This window comes from Salvelinus alpinus, chromosome 8 (assembly GCF_045679555.1).
Source record: "Salvelinus alpinus chromosome 8, SLU_Salpinus.1, whole genome shotgun sequence".
NCBI classification, from domain to species: Eukaryota; Metazoa; Chordata; class Actinopteri; order Salmoniformes; family Salmonidae; genus Salvelinus; species Salvelinus alpinus.
In genome coordinates, this window is record NC_092093.1 from 84,630,081 (window position 1) to 84,643,727 (window position 13,647).

At 42.6% G+C, this 13,647-nt stretch overlaps 1 protein-coding gene across 1 annotated transcript in view; it reads left to right on the plus strand.

Moving 5' to 3' along the window:
- The first annotated feature begins 5,196 nt into the window (after nucleotides 1–5,196).
- Nucleotides 5,197–13,647, plus strand: part of tmem108 (transmembrane protein 108) — a 116,901-nt gene continuing 108,450 nt past the window's right edge. The window contains exon 1 of the mRNA XM_071415258.1: nucleotides 5,197–5,572. The gene's annotated coding sequence lies outside the window, so the exon portion shown is untranslated. The remainder of the gene's footprint in view (nucleotides 5,573–13,647) is intronic.

Here is a 13,647-nt window from a genome sequence, read left to right on the forward strand (position 1 = left end):
CTACATAGTGCACTACTTTTGACCAGATCATACTAAAAGACCAATGCTACTGGGGCTGAGGAACCTAATGAGAAAGTCAGACCAGGGGAGAGCACAACATTCCCACAACAATACCATGTTGCCTTGGTGGTGATGGGAGCCTGAGGCAGTGGAAATGTGTACTGCCCATCTCCTTTCCCAATAAACATTGCAAAAAGAGAAGCCTCCATTCATAGTGAATTGAATTAATCCAAATATTGGTAGAGAGAGAGTTGAATGGCCTATGATAAAACCTTCCAAAGTGGGGTGTCTGCATAAAGGATCAAGAATAATGTAATTAAATTGAGTCAATTTGGATGTTTTCTGTCAACACTTGTATTTAATGGGGTAGCCTAATCTTTGTAATCTATTAGAGCAGGGGTGGGCAAACTTTTGTTTCGTGGGCCACATCGGGATTTTGAAATTCAAAAGGGCCGCATTTTTTGCGGGGCCTCGGCACAGCATCGCAGTGCTTTTTATTTATTTATTTAACCTTTATTTAACCAGGTAGGCAAATTGAGAACACGTTCTCATTTACAATTGCGACCTGGCCAAGATAAAGCAAAGCAGTTCGACACATACAACAACACATAGTTACACATGGAGTAAAACAAACATATAGTCAATGATACAGTGAAAAAAAAATAATAAGTCTATATACAATGTGAGCAAGTGAGGTGAGATAAGGGAGGTGAAGGCAAACAAATATATGTATAAATAAATAAAAATATAAAAAGGCCATGGTGGCGAAGTAAATACAACACAGCAAGTAAAATAAAAACTAAAAAACACTGGAATGGTTGGTTTGCAGTGGAAGAAAGCGCAAAGTAGAGACAGAAATAATGGGGTGCAAAGGAGCAAAATAAATAAATAAATACAGTAGGTAAAGAGGTAGTTGTTTGGGCTAAATTATAGATGGGCTATGTACAGGTGCAGTAATCTATGAGCTGCTCTGACAGCTGGTGCTTAAAGCTAGTGAGGGAGATAAGTGTTTCCAGTTTCAGAGATTTTTGTAGTTCGTTCCAGTCATTGGCAGCAGAGAACTGGAAGGAGAGGCGGCCAAAGGAAGAATTGGTTTTGGGAGTGACCAGAGAGATAAACCTGCTGGAGCGCGTGCTACAGGTAGGTGTTGCTATGGTGACCAGCGAGCTGAGATAAGGGGGGACTTTACCTAGCAGGGTCTTGTAGATGACCTGGAACCAGTGGGTTTGGCGACGAGTATGAAGCGAGGGCCAGCCAACGAGAGTGTACAGGTCGCAGTGGTGGGTAGTATATGGGGCTTTGGTGACAAAACGGATGGCACTGTGATAGACTGCATCCAATTTATTGAGTAGGGTTTTGGAGGCTATTTTGTAAATGACATCACCGAAGTCGAGGATTGGTAGGATGGTCAGTTTTACAAGGGTATGTTTGGCAGCATGAGTGAAGGATGCTTTGTTGCGGAATAGGAAGCCAATTCTAGATTTAACTTTGGATTGGAGATGTTTGATGTGAGTCTGGAAGGAGAGTTTACAGTCTAACCAGACACCTAGGTATTTGTAGTTGTCCACATATTCTAAGTCAGAGCCGTCCAGAGTAGTGATGTTGGACAGGCGGGCAGGTGCAGGCAGCGATCGGTTGAAGAGCATGCATTTAGTTTTACTTGTATTTAAGAGCAATTGGAGGCCACGGAAGGAGAGTTGTATGGCATTGAAGCTCGCCTGGAGGGTTGTTAACACAGTGTCAAAAGAAGGGCCAGAAGTATACAGAATAGTGTCGTCTGCGTAGAGGTGGATCAGAGAATCACCAGCAGCAAGAGCGACATCATTGATGTATACAGAGAAGAGAGTCGGTCCAAGAATTGAACCCTGTGGCACCCCCATGGAGACTGCCAGAGGCCCGGACAACAGACCCTCCGATTTGACACACTGAACTCGATCAGAGAAGTAGTTGGTGAACCAGGCGAGGCAATCATTAGAGAAACCAAGGCTGTCGAGTCTGCCGATGAGGATGTGGTGATTGACAGAGTCAAAAGCCTTGGCCAGGTCAATGAATACGGCTGCACAGTATTGTTTCCTATCGATGGCGGTTAAGATATCGTTTATGACCTTGAGCGTGGCTGAGGTGCACCCATGACCAGCTCTGAAACCAGATTGCATAGCGGAGAAGGTATGGTGGGATTCGAAATGGTCGGTAATCTGTTTGTTGACTTGGCTTTCGAAGACCTTAGAAAGGCAGGGTAGGATAGATATAGGTCTGTAGCTGTTAGGGTCAAGAGTGTCCCCCCCTTTGAAGAGGGGGATAACCGCAGCTGCTTTCCAATCTTTGGGAATCTCAGACGACACGAAAGAGAGGTTGAAAAGGCTAGTAATAGGGGTGGCAACAATTTCAGCAGATAGTTTTAGAAAGAAAGGGTCCAGATTATCTAGCCCGGCTGATTTGAAAGGGTCCAGATTTTGCAGCTCTTTTAGAACATCAGCTGACTGTATTTGGGAGAAAGAGAAATGGGGAAGGCTTGGGCGAGTAGCAGAGGGGAGGGCAGTGCTGTTGTCCGGGGTAGGGGTAGCCAGGTGGAAAGCATGGCCAGCCGTAGAAAAATGCTTATTGAAATTCTCAATTATAGTGGATTTGTCGGTGGTGACAGTGTTTCCTATCTTCAGAGCAGTTGGAAGCTGGGAGGAGGTGTTCTTATTCTCCATGGACTTTACAGTGTCCCAGAACTTTTTTGAATTTGTGTTGCAGGAAGCAAATTTCTGCTTGAAAAAGCTAGCCTTGGCTTTTCTAACCGCCTGTGTATACTGGTTTCTAGCTTCCCTGAAAAGTTGCATATCACGGGGGCTGTTCGATGCTAATGCAGAACGCCATAGGATGTTTTTCTGTTGGTTAAGGGCAGTCAGGTCAGGAGAGAACCAAGGGCTATATCTGTTCCTGGTTCTAAATTTCTTGAATGGGGCATGCTTATTCAAGATGGTGAGGAAGGCATTTTTAAAAAATGTCCAGGCATCCTCTACTGACGGGATGAGATCAATATCCTTCCAGGATACCTCGGCCAGGTCGATTAGAAAGGCCTGCGCGCTGAAGTGTTTCAGGGAGCGTTTGACAGTGATGAGTGGAGGTCGTTTGACCGCTGACCCATTAAGGATGCAGGCAATGAGGCAGTGATCGCTGAGATCTTGGTTGAAAACAGCAGAGGTGTATTTGGAGGGCAAGTTTGTTAGGATGATATCTATGAGGGTACCCGTGTTTACGGAATTGGGGTGGTACCTGGTAGGTTCATTGATAATTTGTGTGAGATTGAGGGCATGTAGGGTGGCTGGGGTGTTAAGCATGTTAAAATTTAGGTCGCCTAGCAGCACGAGCTCTGAAGATAGATGGGGGGCAATCAGTTCACATATAGTGTCCAGAGCACAGCTGGGGGCAGAGGGTGGTCTATAGCAGGCGGCAACGGTGAGAGACTTGTTTTTAGAGAGGTGGATTTTTAAAAGTAGAAGTTCAAATTGTTTGGGAACAGACCTGGATAGTACAACAGAACTCTGCAGGCAATCTTTGCAATAGATTGCAACACCGCCCCCTTTGGCCGTTCTATCTTGTCTGAAAATCTTGTAGTTGGGGATGAAAATGTCAGAATTTTTGGTGGTCTTTCTAAGCCAGGATTCAGACACGGCTAAAACATCCGGGTTGGCAGAGTGTGCTAAAGCAGTGAACAAAACAAACTTAGGGAGGAGGCTTCTAATGTTAACATGCATGAAGCCAAGGCTATTACGGTTACAGAAGTCATCAAAAGAGAGCGCCTGGGGAATAGGAGTGGAGCTAGGTACTGCAGGGCCTGGATTCACCTCTACATCACCAGAGGAACAGAGGAGGAGTAGGATAAGGGTACGGCTAAAAGCTATGAGAATTGGTCGTCTAGAACTTCTAGAGCAGAGAGTAAAAGGAAGTTTCGCGGGGCGATAAAATAGCTTAAAGGAATAATGTACAGACAAAGGTATGGTAGGATGTGAATACAGTGGAGGTAAACCTAGGTATTGAGTGATGATGAGAGAGATATTGTCTCTAGAAACATAATTGAAACCAGGTGATGTCATCGCATATGTGGGTGGTGGAACTGTGAGGTTGGATATGGTATAGTGAGCAGGGCTAGAGGCTCTACAGTGAAATAAGCCAATAAACACTAACCAGAACAGCAATGGACAAGGCATATTTACATTAAGGAGAGGCATGCTTAATCGAGTGATCAATAAGGGTCCAGTGAGTAGAGGTTGGTTGGGGTCACGGCGATCCAGACAGCTGGCCGGGTAGATGGCTATCGGTAGCAAAATAGCATAGTATGGAAGTCTATTTGTAGATACCTCGTGCGTTTCCGTCGGTAGGTTAGTGGGGTTCCGTGTGGTAGAGGGGATCAATCCAAATTGGCAAAATAGATATAGTGACCCAAGAAAAAAAAAAGAAAAAAAAAGAATAATAATAATTGTCCGATATACTTATTCAGATAGCAGCCGATAAGACAGCTAACGGCTAGCTTGAGGTGTCACTACAGACCCGGGTTCGATCCCAGGCTGTGTCACCCATGAGGCGGCGCACAATTGGCCCAGCGTCGTCCTGGTTAGGAGAGGGTTTGGCAGGCCGAGATGTCCTTGTCCCAACGCGCTCTAGCGCATGCACGCTGACACGGTCGCCAGGTGTACGGTGTTTCATCCGACACATTGGTGCGGCTGGCTTCCGGGTTAAGCGGGAAGCGGCTTGGCTGGGTCGTGTTTCGGAGGATGCACGGCTCTCGACCTTCGCCTCTCCCGAGTCCGTACCGGAGTTGCAGCGATGGGACAGGACTGTAACTAACAATTGGATACCACGAAATTGGGGAGAAAAAAGGGGTACCAAAAAAACACTTTTTAATGTCTCGCGGGCGGGATTGAAGTGCATGGCGGGCCAGATACGGGTGTTAGAGGGTCTTGTTTCATTTGTCAATATGACCTTTGTAAGCTTGTTAGTGCTCCCCTGTCACTGGCCTCCAGGCAGCCTGCACTTCTTTTCTTAACGGAAGAATGAATGCTCTGAATACAATGAAACAGCCCCTAATCTGAGTAAGGACAACAACAAAAAAAGATGTGCCTGCTGTTGCAACAATATGTCCTCATTAAAATTCCACCGCCATACTCCCGCCACGAAAACCCAAGTCCTTTCGTGCTTGGGTGGCACAGAGTCTCTGCCCGCCTCTCATGAATATCTTGTGGACCGCGCGGTAGCTTAATCACATATGATGCTCGTACTGCTAGCCAAGCCTGTTGCCGCCACCGTGTTGTTATCCATCTACGGTTGTCAGTGGTCCCAGGATTTGAGGGGATGCGCCCCCGCCGTCCTCTTATTGTGTTTCGCTTGAACAAACTGTATGGCTCCCCAGGGCAGCAGTGTTGAGCACGGTCGGATTGAACATGTAGTTCATGTGACATTCTGGTTCGGAACTGGCAATATGTGCGTGCGGCTTGTGTGACTGGAGTGGTGAGACAGCGGCTTTTTTGGATTCAGTTGACTGGGATACGCGGAGTACTCGGAAGTACCGACGCACCTTGTGTAATAGGTAAGCAAACTAATTTGTGTGGCACCTAGGCTCTGTGTACTCATATTGTAGCATCTTTCGTGAGTCGATACCGATTTAAAATTGCCTATGCATCACTGGGTCACTAACATAGCGCTTAGATGTAGCTACTCTGGCGTTTGTCACAGTCTTACTACCACCGTACAGTTTATTTCCGCGCGCGCCGTGTGTGCGATTGTCTGCGAGCCTTGAAGGTTCACATGTCCCTCTTTTAATTAATAATGTTATCAGTAGGGCAACTCTAATCAATGAATAACCCATTCCTCAGCTATTGATTACAGTTCACTGATGTGAGAGACCGGGGAATAACATGAGACACGTTTTTTTTTTAAACAGTGTCGACAACCTAGGTCATGTTTACTGAACCCTGAAACATATTCATCGCTAACAATGAACACTTCATCAAACAGAGACTGTTTTACCACATGACCGCTATTTTCCATGTCAAAATACATCCATTGTTGTAGTTGACTGGTTATAGAATGTGTTATTGATGAGAACTATTGTGTATGTGAAACTGACACACTGAACAAAGATGGGACGGGGAAACGATTGAAACCAACCAAAGAGACAGCGAAGTTTTGCGCCCATTAAAGTATATATTTTTTATCTTTTGAGACCCGCAGGAACAGCGGGCATAATTAGGTTCACTCTATTAAAAAGTGCGACCGTCTCGTTCTCCCTCACACTGAAGACCTTCTTTTCAACTGGAAGCTTTGTTTCCTCAGCTACATTGAGGTAGTGTTGAACATACAGAATAACACGAAATGCTCTGAGACCAGGTTGAGTAAGTGTGTAGCAGGCCTAAATGAACCTGCTGGACACCCTTAGCATTGTGATTGGAATGTTGGTCTTCAGTTCTCCACATAACCCCCCAGGCTCTTTGTTCTGGGGACAATCATCCACTGCTGTGTGTGTACAATGGTGGGGGAGGGGCGGAGTCAATAAGGGGCATTGGCATCTGTAGCTGACAGCTTCCTTGGGGTCTATTGACATGATGTATGTAAAGCTCAGAGACTGGTTAGTGAAACATAGGAAACACTAAGAATGAGAGATGTGGAGACCATTCACATCCATGGGACCAAGTTAACAAAATAACACGCATGATGGCAGTCTCTTTCGAATCTAGCATAGATTGTCACCCATAACGAGTTTGCCACACATCTGAACTCAATTTTTTTTGTATTTGTCACGTTTCATAGATAACAGGTGTAGACTAACAGTGAAATTCTTACTTACAGGTACCCTTTCCAACAATGCACAGTTAAAGATAAGATATAAAAAATAGAAATAGTAACACGAGGAATAAATACACAGTGAATAACAAGTACAAATAACATGGCTATATATAGGGAGTATCAGTACTGAGTCGATGTGCAGGGGTACGAGGTAATTGAAGTAGCTATGTTCTGTACATATAGGTAGGGGTAAAGTGACTAGGCAAGGATAGATAATAGAGAGTAGCAGAAGCGTATGTCGTGAGTGTATGGCGTCTATGCATGCGTGTGGGTGGGTTGGTATTTGTATTTGTTATGGATCCCCATTTCCTGGGGTCCAGCAAAATTAAGGCAGTTTCTACAATTTTAAAACATTACAATACATTCACAGATTTCACAACACACTGTGTGCCCTCAGGCCCCTACCACTACCACATATCTACAGTACTAAATCCATGTGTATGTATAGTGCGTATGTTATGTGTGTGTGTATGCATGTGTCTGTGCCAATGTTTGTGTTGCTTCACAGTCCCCGCTGTTCCATAAGGTGTTTTTTATGTTTTTTTTAAATCTAATTTTACTTCTGCGTCAGTTACTTGATGTAGTCAAGGCTCTATGTAGTACTGTGTACTGTGTGCCTCCCATAGTCTGTTCTGGACTTGGGGACTGTGAAGAGACCTCTTGTGGCATGTTTTGTGGGGTATGCATGGGTGTCCGAGCTGTGTGCCAGTAGTTTGGACAGACAGCTCGGTGCATTCAACATGTCAATAACTCTCATAAATAAAAGTAGTTATGAAGTCAATCTCTCCTCCACTTTCAGCCAGTAGAGCTTGACATGCATATTATTAATAATATTATTAATTAGCTCTCTGTGTACATCCAAGGGCCAGCCGGGCTGCCCTGTTCTGTGCCAATTGCAATTTTCCTAAGTCCTTTTTTGTGGCACCTGACCACACAACTGAACAGTAGTCAAGGTGCGACAAAACTGGGGCCTGTAGAACCTGCCTTGTTGATAGTGTTGTTAAGAAGGCAGAGCATCGCTTTATTATAAACAGACTTCTCCCCATCTTAGCTACTACTGCATCAATATGTTTTGACCATGACAGTTCAATTTAGTGTTACTCCAAGCAGTTTAGTCATCTCAACTTGCTCAAGTTCCACATAATTTATTACAAGATTTAGTTGAGGTTAGGGTTTAGTGAGTCTTTTGTTCCAAATACAATGCAAAAATTGAAAAAAGCAAAGGGCCATAACAGCTACCCTGGGGAATTCCTGATTCTAACTGGATTGTATTTGATAGGCTTCCATTAAAGAACACCCTCTGTGTTCTGTTAGACAAGTAACTCTTTATCCACATTATAGCAGGGGGTGTAAAGCCATAACACATACATTTTTCCAGCAGCAGACTATGATCGATAATGTCAAAAGCTGCACTGAAGTCTAACAAGACAGCCCCCGCAATAATTGTATCATCAAGTGCTGTGCTTGTTGAGGGTCCTTCCCTATAAGCATGCTGAAATTCTGTTGTCAATTTGTTTACTGTAAAATAGCATTGTATCTGGTCAAACACAATTTTCGGCAGAAGTTTACTAAGGGTTGGTAACAGGCTGATTGGTCAGCTGTTTGAGCCAGTAAAGGGGGCTTTACTATTCTTGGGTAGCGGAATGACTTCCCTCCAGGCCTGAGGGCACACGCTCTCTAGTAGGCTTAAACTGAAGATGTGGCACATAGGAGTGGCAATATCGTCTGCTATTATCCTCAGTCATTTTCCATCTAGATTGTCAGACCCTGGTGGCTTGTCATTGTTGATAGACAACAATCATTTTCACCTCTTCCACACTGATTTTACGGAATTCAAAAGTACAATTCTTGTCTTTCATAATTTGGTCCGATATACATGGATGTGTAGTGTCAGCGTTTGTTGCTGGCATGTCATCCCTAAGTTTGCTTATCTTGCCAATGAAAAAGTCATTAAAGTAGTTTGCCATATCAGTAGGCTTTGTGATGAGTGAGCCATCTGATTCAATAAATGAAGGAGCAGAGTTGGCTTTTGTTCCCACAATTTAATTTAAAGTGCACCAAAGCTTTTTACTATCATTCTTTATATAATTTAACTTTGTTTCATAGTTTAGTTTATTATTATTTAGTTTAGTCACATGATTTCTTAATTTGCAGTACGTTTGCCAATCAGTTGGGCTGCCAGACTTATTTGCCATACCTTTTGCCTCATCACTCTCAACCATACAATTTTTCAATTCCTCATCAATCCAATGGGATTTAACCGTTTTTACGGTCATTTTCTTAATGGGTGTGTGCTTATTAGTAACTGGAATAAGTAGTTTCATAAATGTGTCAAGTGCAGCGTTTGGTTGCTCCTCATTACACACCACAGACCAGCAAATATTCTTTACATCATCAACATATGAATCACTACACAACTTCTTGTATGACCTCTTATACACTATATTAGGCCCAGCCTTTGGAACTTTGGTTTTCCTAGATATGGCTATTATATTGTGATCACTACATCCTATGGATTTGGATACTGCTTTAATGCAAATATCTGCAGCGTTAGTAAAAATGTGATCAATACATGTTGATTTAATTCCTGTGCTGTTTGTAATTACTCTGGTAGGTTGACTGACAGCCTGATCCAGGTTGCAGGCACTGGTTACAGTTTGAAGTTTTTTCCTGAGTAGGCAGCTTGATGATAGCCAGTCATTGTTTAAATCACCCAGAAAATATACTTCTCTGTTGATATCACATACATTATCAAGCATTTCAAAACATATTATTCAGATACTGACTGTTAGCACTTGGTCTATAGCAGCTTCCCACAAGAATGGTCTTTAGGTGAGGCAGATTATTTAACATTAGATCGTCTCTAAGCTTTACAGCAATATGGTTCTGAATATAGCCCGCTAACCGCCCCTATTGCATTTCTGTCTTTTCGGTAGATGTTATAACTAGTGGTCGACCGATTAATCGTCATGGCTGATTAATTAGGGCCGATTTCAAGTTTTCATAACAATCGGTATTCGTCCTTTTTGGATGCCGATTACATTGCAATCCACGAGGAAACTGCGTGGCAGGCTGACCACCTGTAAGGACCTTGTGGCTGCAAGGAGCCAAGGTAAGTTCCTAGCTAGCATTAAACGTATCTTATAAAAAACCATCAATCTTCACATAATCACTAGTTAACTACACATGGTTGATGATATTACTAGGTTAACTAGCTTGTGCTGCGGTGCCTGTTAATTTATCATCGGATCACAGCCTACTTCAAATTTGCCAAACGGGTGATGATTTAACAAAAGAGCATTGCCAAAAAAAGCACAATCTTTGCACAAATGTACTTAACCATAAACATCAATGCCTTTCTTAAAATCAATACACAGAAGTATATATTTTTTTAAACCTGCATATTTAGTTAAAAGTAATTCATGTTAGCAGGCAATATTAACGAGGGAAATTGTGTCACTTATTTTGCGTTCAGTACAAGCAGAGTCCGGGTATATGCAACAGTTTGGACCGCCTAGCTCGTTGCAAACTGTCAACTAATTTGCCAGAATTTTACATTTATTATGACATAACATTTAAAGTTGTGGAATGTAACAGCAATATTTAGACTTAGGGTTGCCACCTGTTCGATAAAATGCGGAACGGTTCCGTATTTCACTGAAAGAATAAACGTTTTGTTTTCGAAATGATACTTTCCGGATTTGACCATATTAATGACCAAAGGCTCGTATTTCTGTGTTTATTATATTATAATTAAGTCCATGATTTGATATTTTATATAGCAGTCTGACTGAGTGGTGGTAGGCAGCAGCAGGCTCGTAAGCATTCATTCAAACCGCACTTTCCTCCATTTGCCAGCAGCTTTTCGCAATGCTCGAAGCACAGCTCTGTTTATGACTTCAAGCCTATCAACTCCCGAGATTAGGCAGGCAATACTATAGTGCCTATAAGAACATCCAATAGTCAAAGGTCTATGAAATACAAATGGTGTAGAGAGAAATAGTCCTATAATAACTACAACCTAAAACTTCTTAACTGGGAAAATTGAAGAACTGGTAATATTGAACCACCAGCTTTCATATGTTCTCATGTTTTCTGTGCAAGGACCTTAAACGTTAGCTCTTTTACATGGCACGTATTGCACTTTTACTTTCTACACTGTTTTTGCAGTATTTAAACCAAATTGAACATGTTTCATTATTTATTTGAGACTACATTGATTATATTGTATTATATTAAGTTAAAATAAAAATGTTCATTGTTCATTCAGTATTGTTGTAATTGTCATTATTATATAAAAATCGTCCGATTTAATCGGTATCGGCTTTTTTTGGTCCTCCAATTATCGGTATCGGCGTTGAAAAGTCATAATCGGTCAACCTCTAATATAAACCAAAGTGTACACCCCTTGGGGTCCCGAGGACCGAGTTTGGGAAACCCTGCCTAAAATTGTTGACATAAATAAATCAAATCAATAGTCAAATTAACTGATAAACTGACACAAACATGGTGGCATAACAGAAAGATCTGAATGCCGTGAGCTAAGAGGGTGTGAGTAAAAAATCCTAGGCGAGGACATGTTGATCAATAATTACTGTATAAATCATATATGTCAGAGTCAAGGCCCGCGGGCCACATCCGGCCCGCGAGAAGGTTTTTTACGGCCCCTGGGATGATCTTGATTTATTATTAGAACCGGCCCGCAGACCGCAGCAAGCCGGCAGCCCGCAGATCTTTTACACGCACCAATACTACATTTCCCACAATGCAACGGTGACGCACCGAGCAGTAGGCTGCTGTGTAAATGAGATGGAGCTGCCTTGGGAAAAACTCGTGGGTTTGACAACCGACGGAGCACCTGCGATGTGTGGACACAGGAGCGGACTGGTGGCGAAGATACGGGAAAAGATGCAAGAGGAAAACGCGACAGGTGAGCTGACAGCTTATCATTGTATCATACACCAGGAAGCGTTGTGCGGTAAAGCCTTGAAAATGGAGCATGTAATGAGCATCATCACGCGCACAGTTAACTTTATCAGAGCCAAAGGTTTGAATCACCGCCAGTTCAAGGCATTTCTGACGGAGTTAGAAACGGAGCATGGTGATTTGCCTTATCACACAGAGGTGCGATGGCTAAGCCAGGGAAAGGTGCTTCAAAGATGTTTCGAGCTTCGTGAGGAGATTTGTCTGTTCTTGGACAGCAAAGGGAAAGACACAACACAACTCCGAGACGAAATGTTTCTGTGTGAAATGGCTTTTCTGTGTGACATTACGAGTCATCTGAATGCAATGAACTTGCAGCTGCAGGGTCGGGATCATGTCATCTCTGATATGTACAGTACAGTGAAGGCATTTAAAACCAAACTGACTCTGTGGGAGACGCAGATGCGGAAAGAAAATTTGAGCCACTTTCCCAGCTGCCAGACCATGAAAGAGAAGCTCTCTACCAGTGCGTTCCCGAGCGCACAGTTGGCTGATAAAATAGGTATGCTTGCCGCTGACTTTCGACGCCGATTTGCTGACTTTGAAGCACAAAAAAGCAGGTTGGAACTGCTCGGTAACCCATTTGCTGTTGACGTGGAAAGCTCACCACCAAACCTCCAAATGGAGTTGATTGACCTCCAATGCAATGATGCACTGAGGGCAAAATATGCGGCAGTGGGTGCTGCGGAGTTCGCCCGTTTCCTCCCCGACACAATGCCCCAGCTGCGCATCCAGGCTGCTCAAACGTTGTCTATGTTTGGCAGCACATACCTGTGTGAACAACTGTTTTCTTTGATGAACCTGAACAAAACATCACACAGAAGTCGACTTACTGCTGAACACCTCCACTCAATTCTGAGGATTTCCTCAGCTCAGAGCCTTACCCCGAACATTGATGAACTTGTGGAAAAGATGGGACACCACCAAGTATCACCCTCAACCTCAAACAAGTGAACATTACTGTGCAATCACATATTTAGAGTTTTTACTCAGTTCAAGTTTAAAAGTTAAAGTTTAATATTTGTTTTCACTGCATGTTACTTCTCCTTAAACAAAGTGTTGTTTTTGATTAATAGATTTTTGCACTTTATTTTATTGTATTTCAATCCAATTATATTTTAAAAATATTTCAGTTGAGTGGATGATAGAAAATTGCTATTATTGTTTTTTTCTTTGAAGTAAATTTAGCCCACTTTTGCTAAAATAGAAAATATAGGCTACTGATGGTGCCTTGAATACCGGTTTCTTTCATTTAATGTTCATGTTATGGGGATTTTTATATAAAGGAAATTTGTCTTTTGTGTCTGTTGAAAATTAAAGATTACTGACAGAGCCATAAGAAAATATTGCTTTATTTATCTGATCATATTGGAATATATTTGTTAGGTTTTCAGTAGGTTCAATTAGGTTCACTAGACTATATGCGTCATTTAAAAATTTTTCAATGAACATTCGAACAGTCCGGCCCTCGGCTTGTAGCTAAATTTTTTATTTGGCCCTCCGTCCATTTGACTTTGACACCCCTGGTATAAATGAACATATGTAATCATGTATGTCATAAGTGCATCAAATATGTAAGTTGAAAACGCTGCGTGTGTGTGTTTTTTTGTACTTTTTAACCCTTTCTCTCCCCAATTTCGTAATATCCAATTGGTAGTTAGTCTTGTCCTATCTGTACCCGAGTACCCAAGCGTGGGTCCAGATCCAGAATTGTAAATAATGTCACGGGTCTGGGTCAGATCTGATAGGATGGTCTCTGGTATGTGTCATGCTGTATGTCTTTACAGATGCGTTTAACTGAGCCTAATCTTTATGTTGTGTGTGCTGTGTGCCACT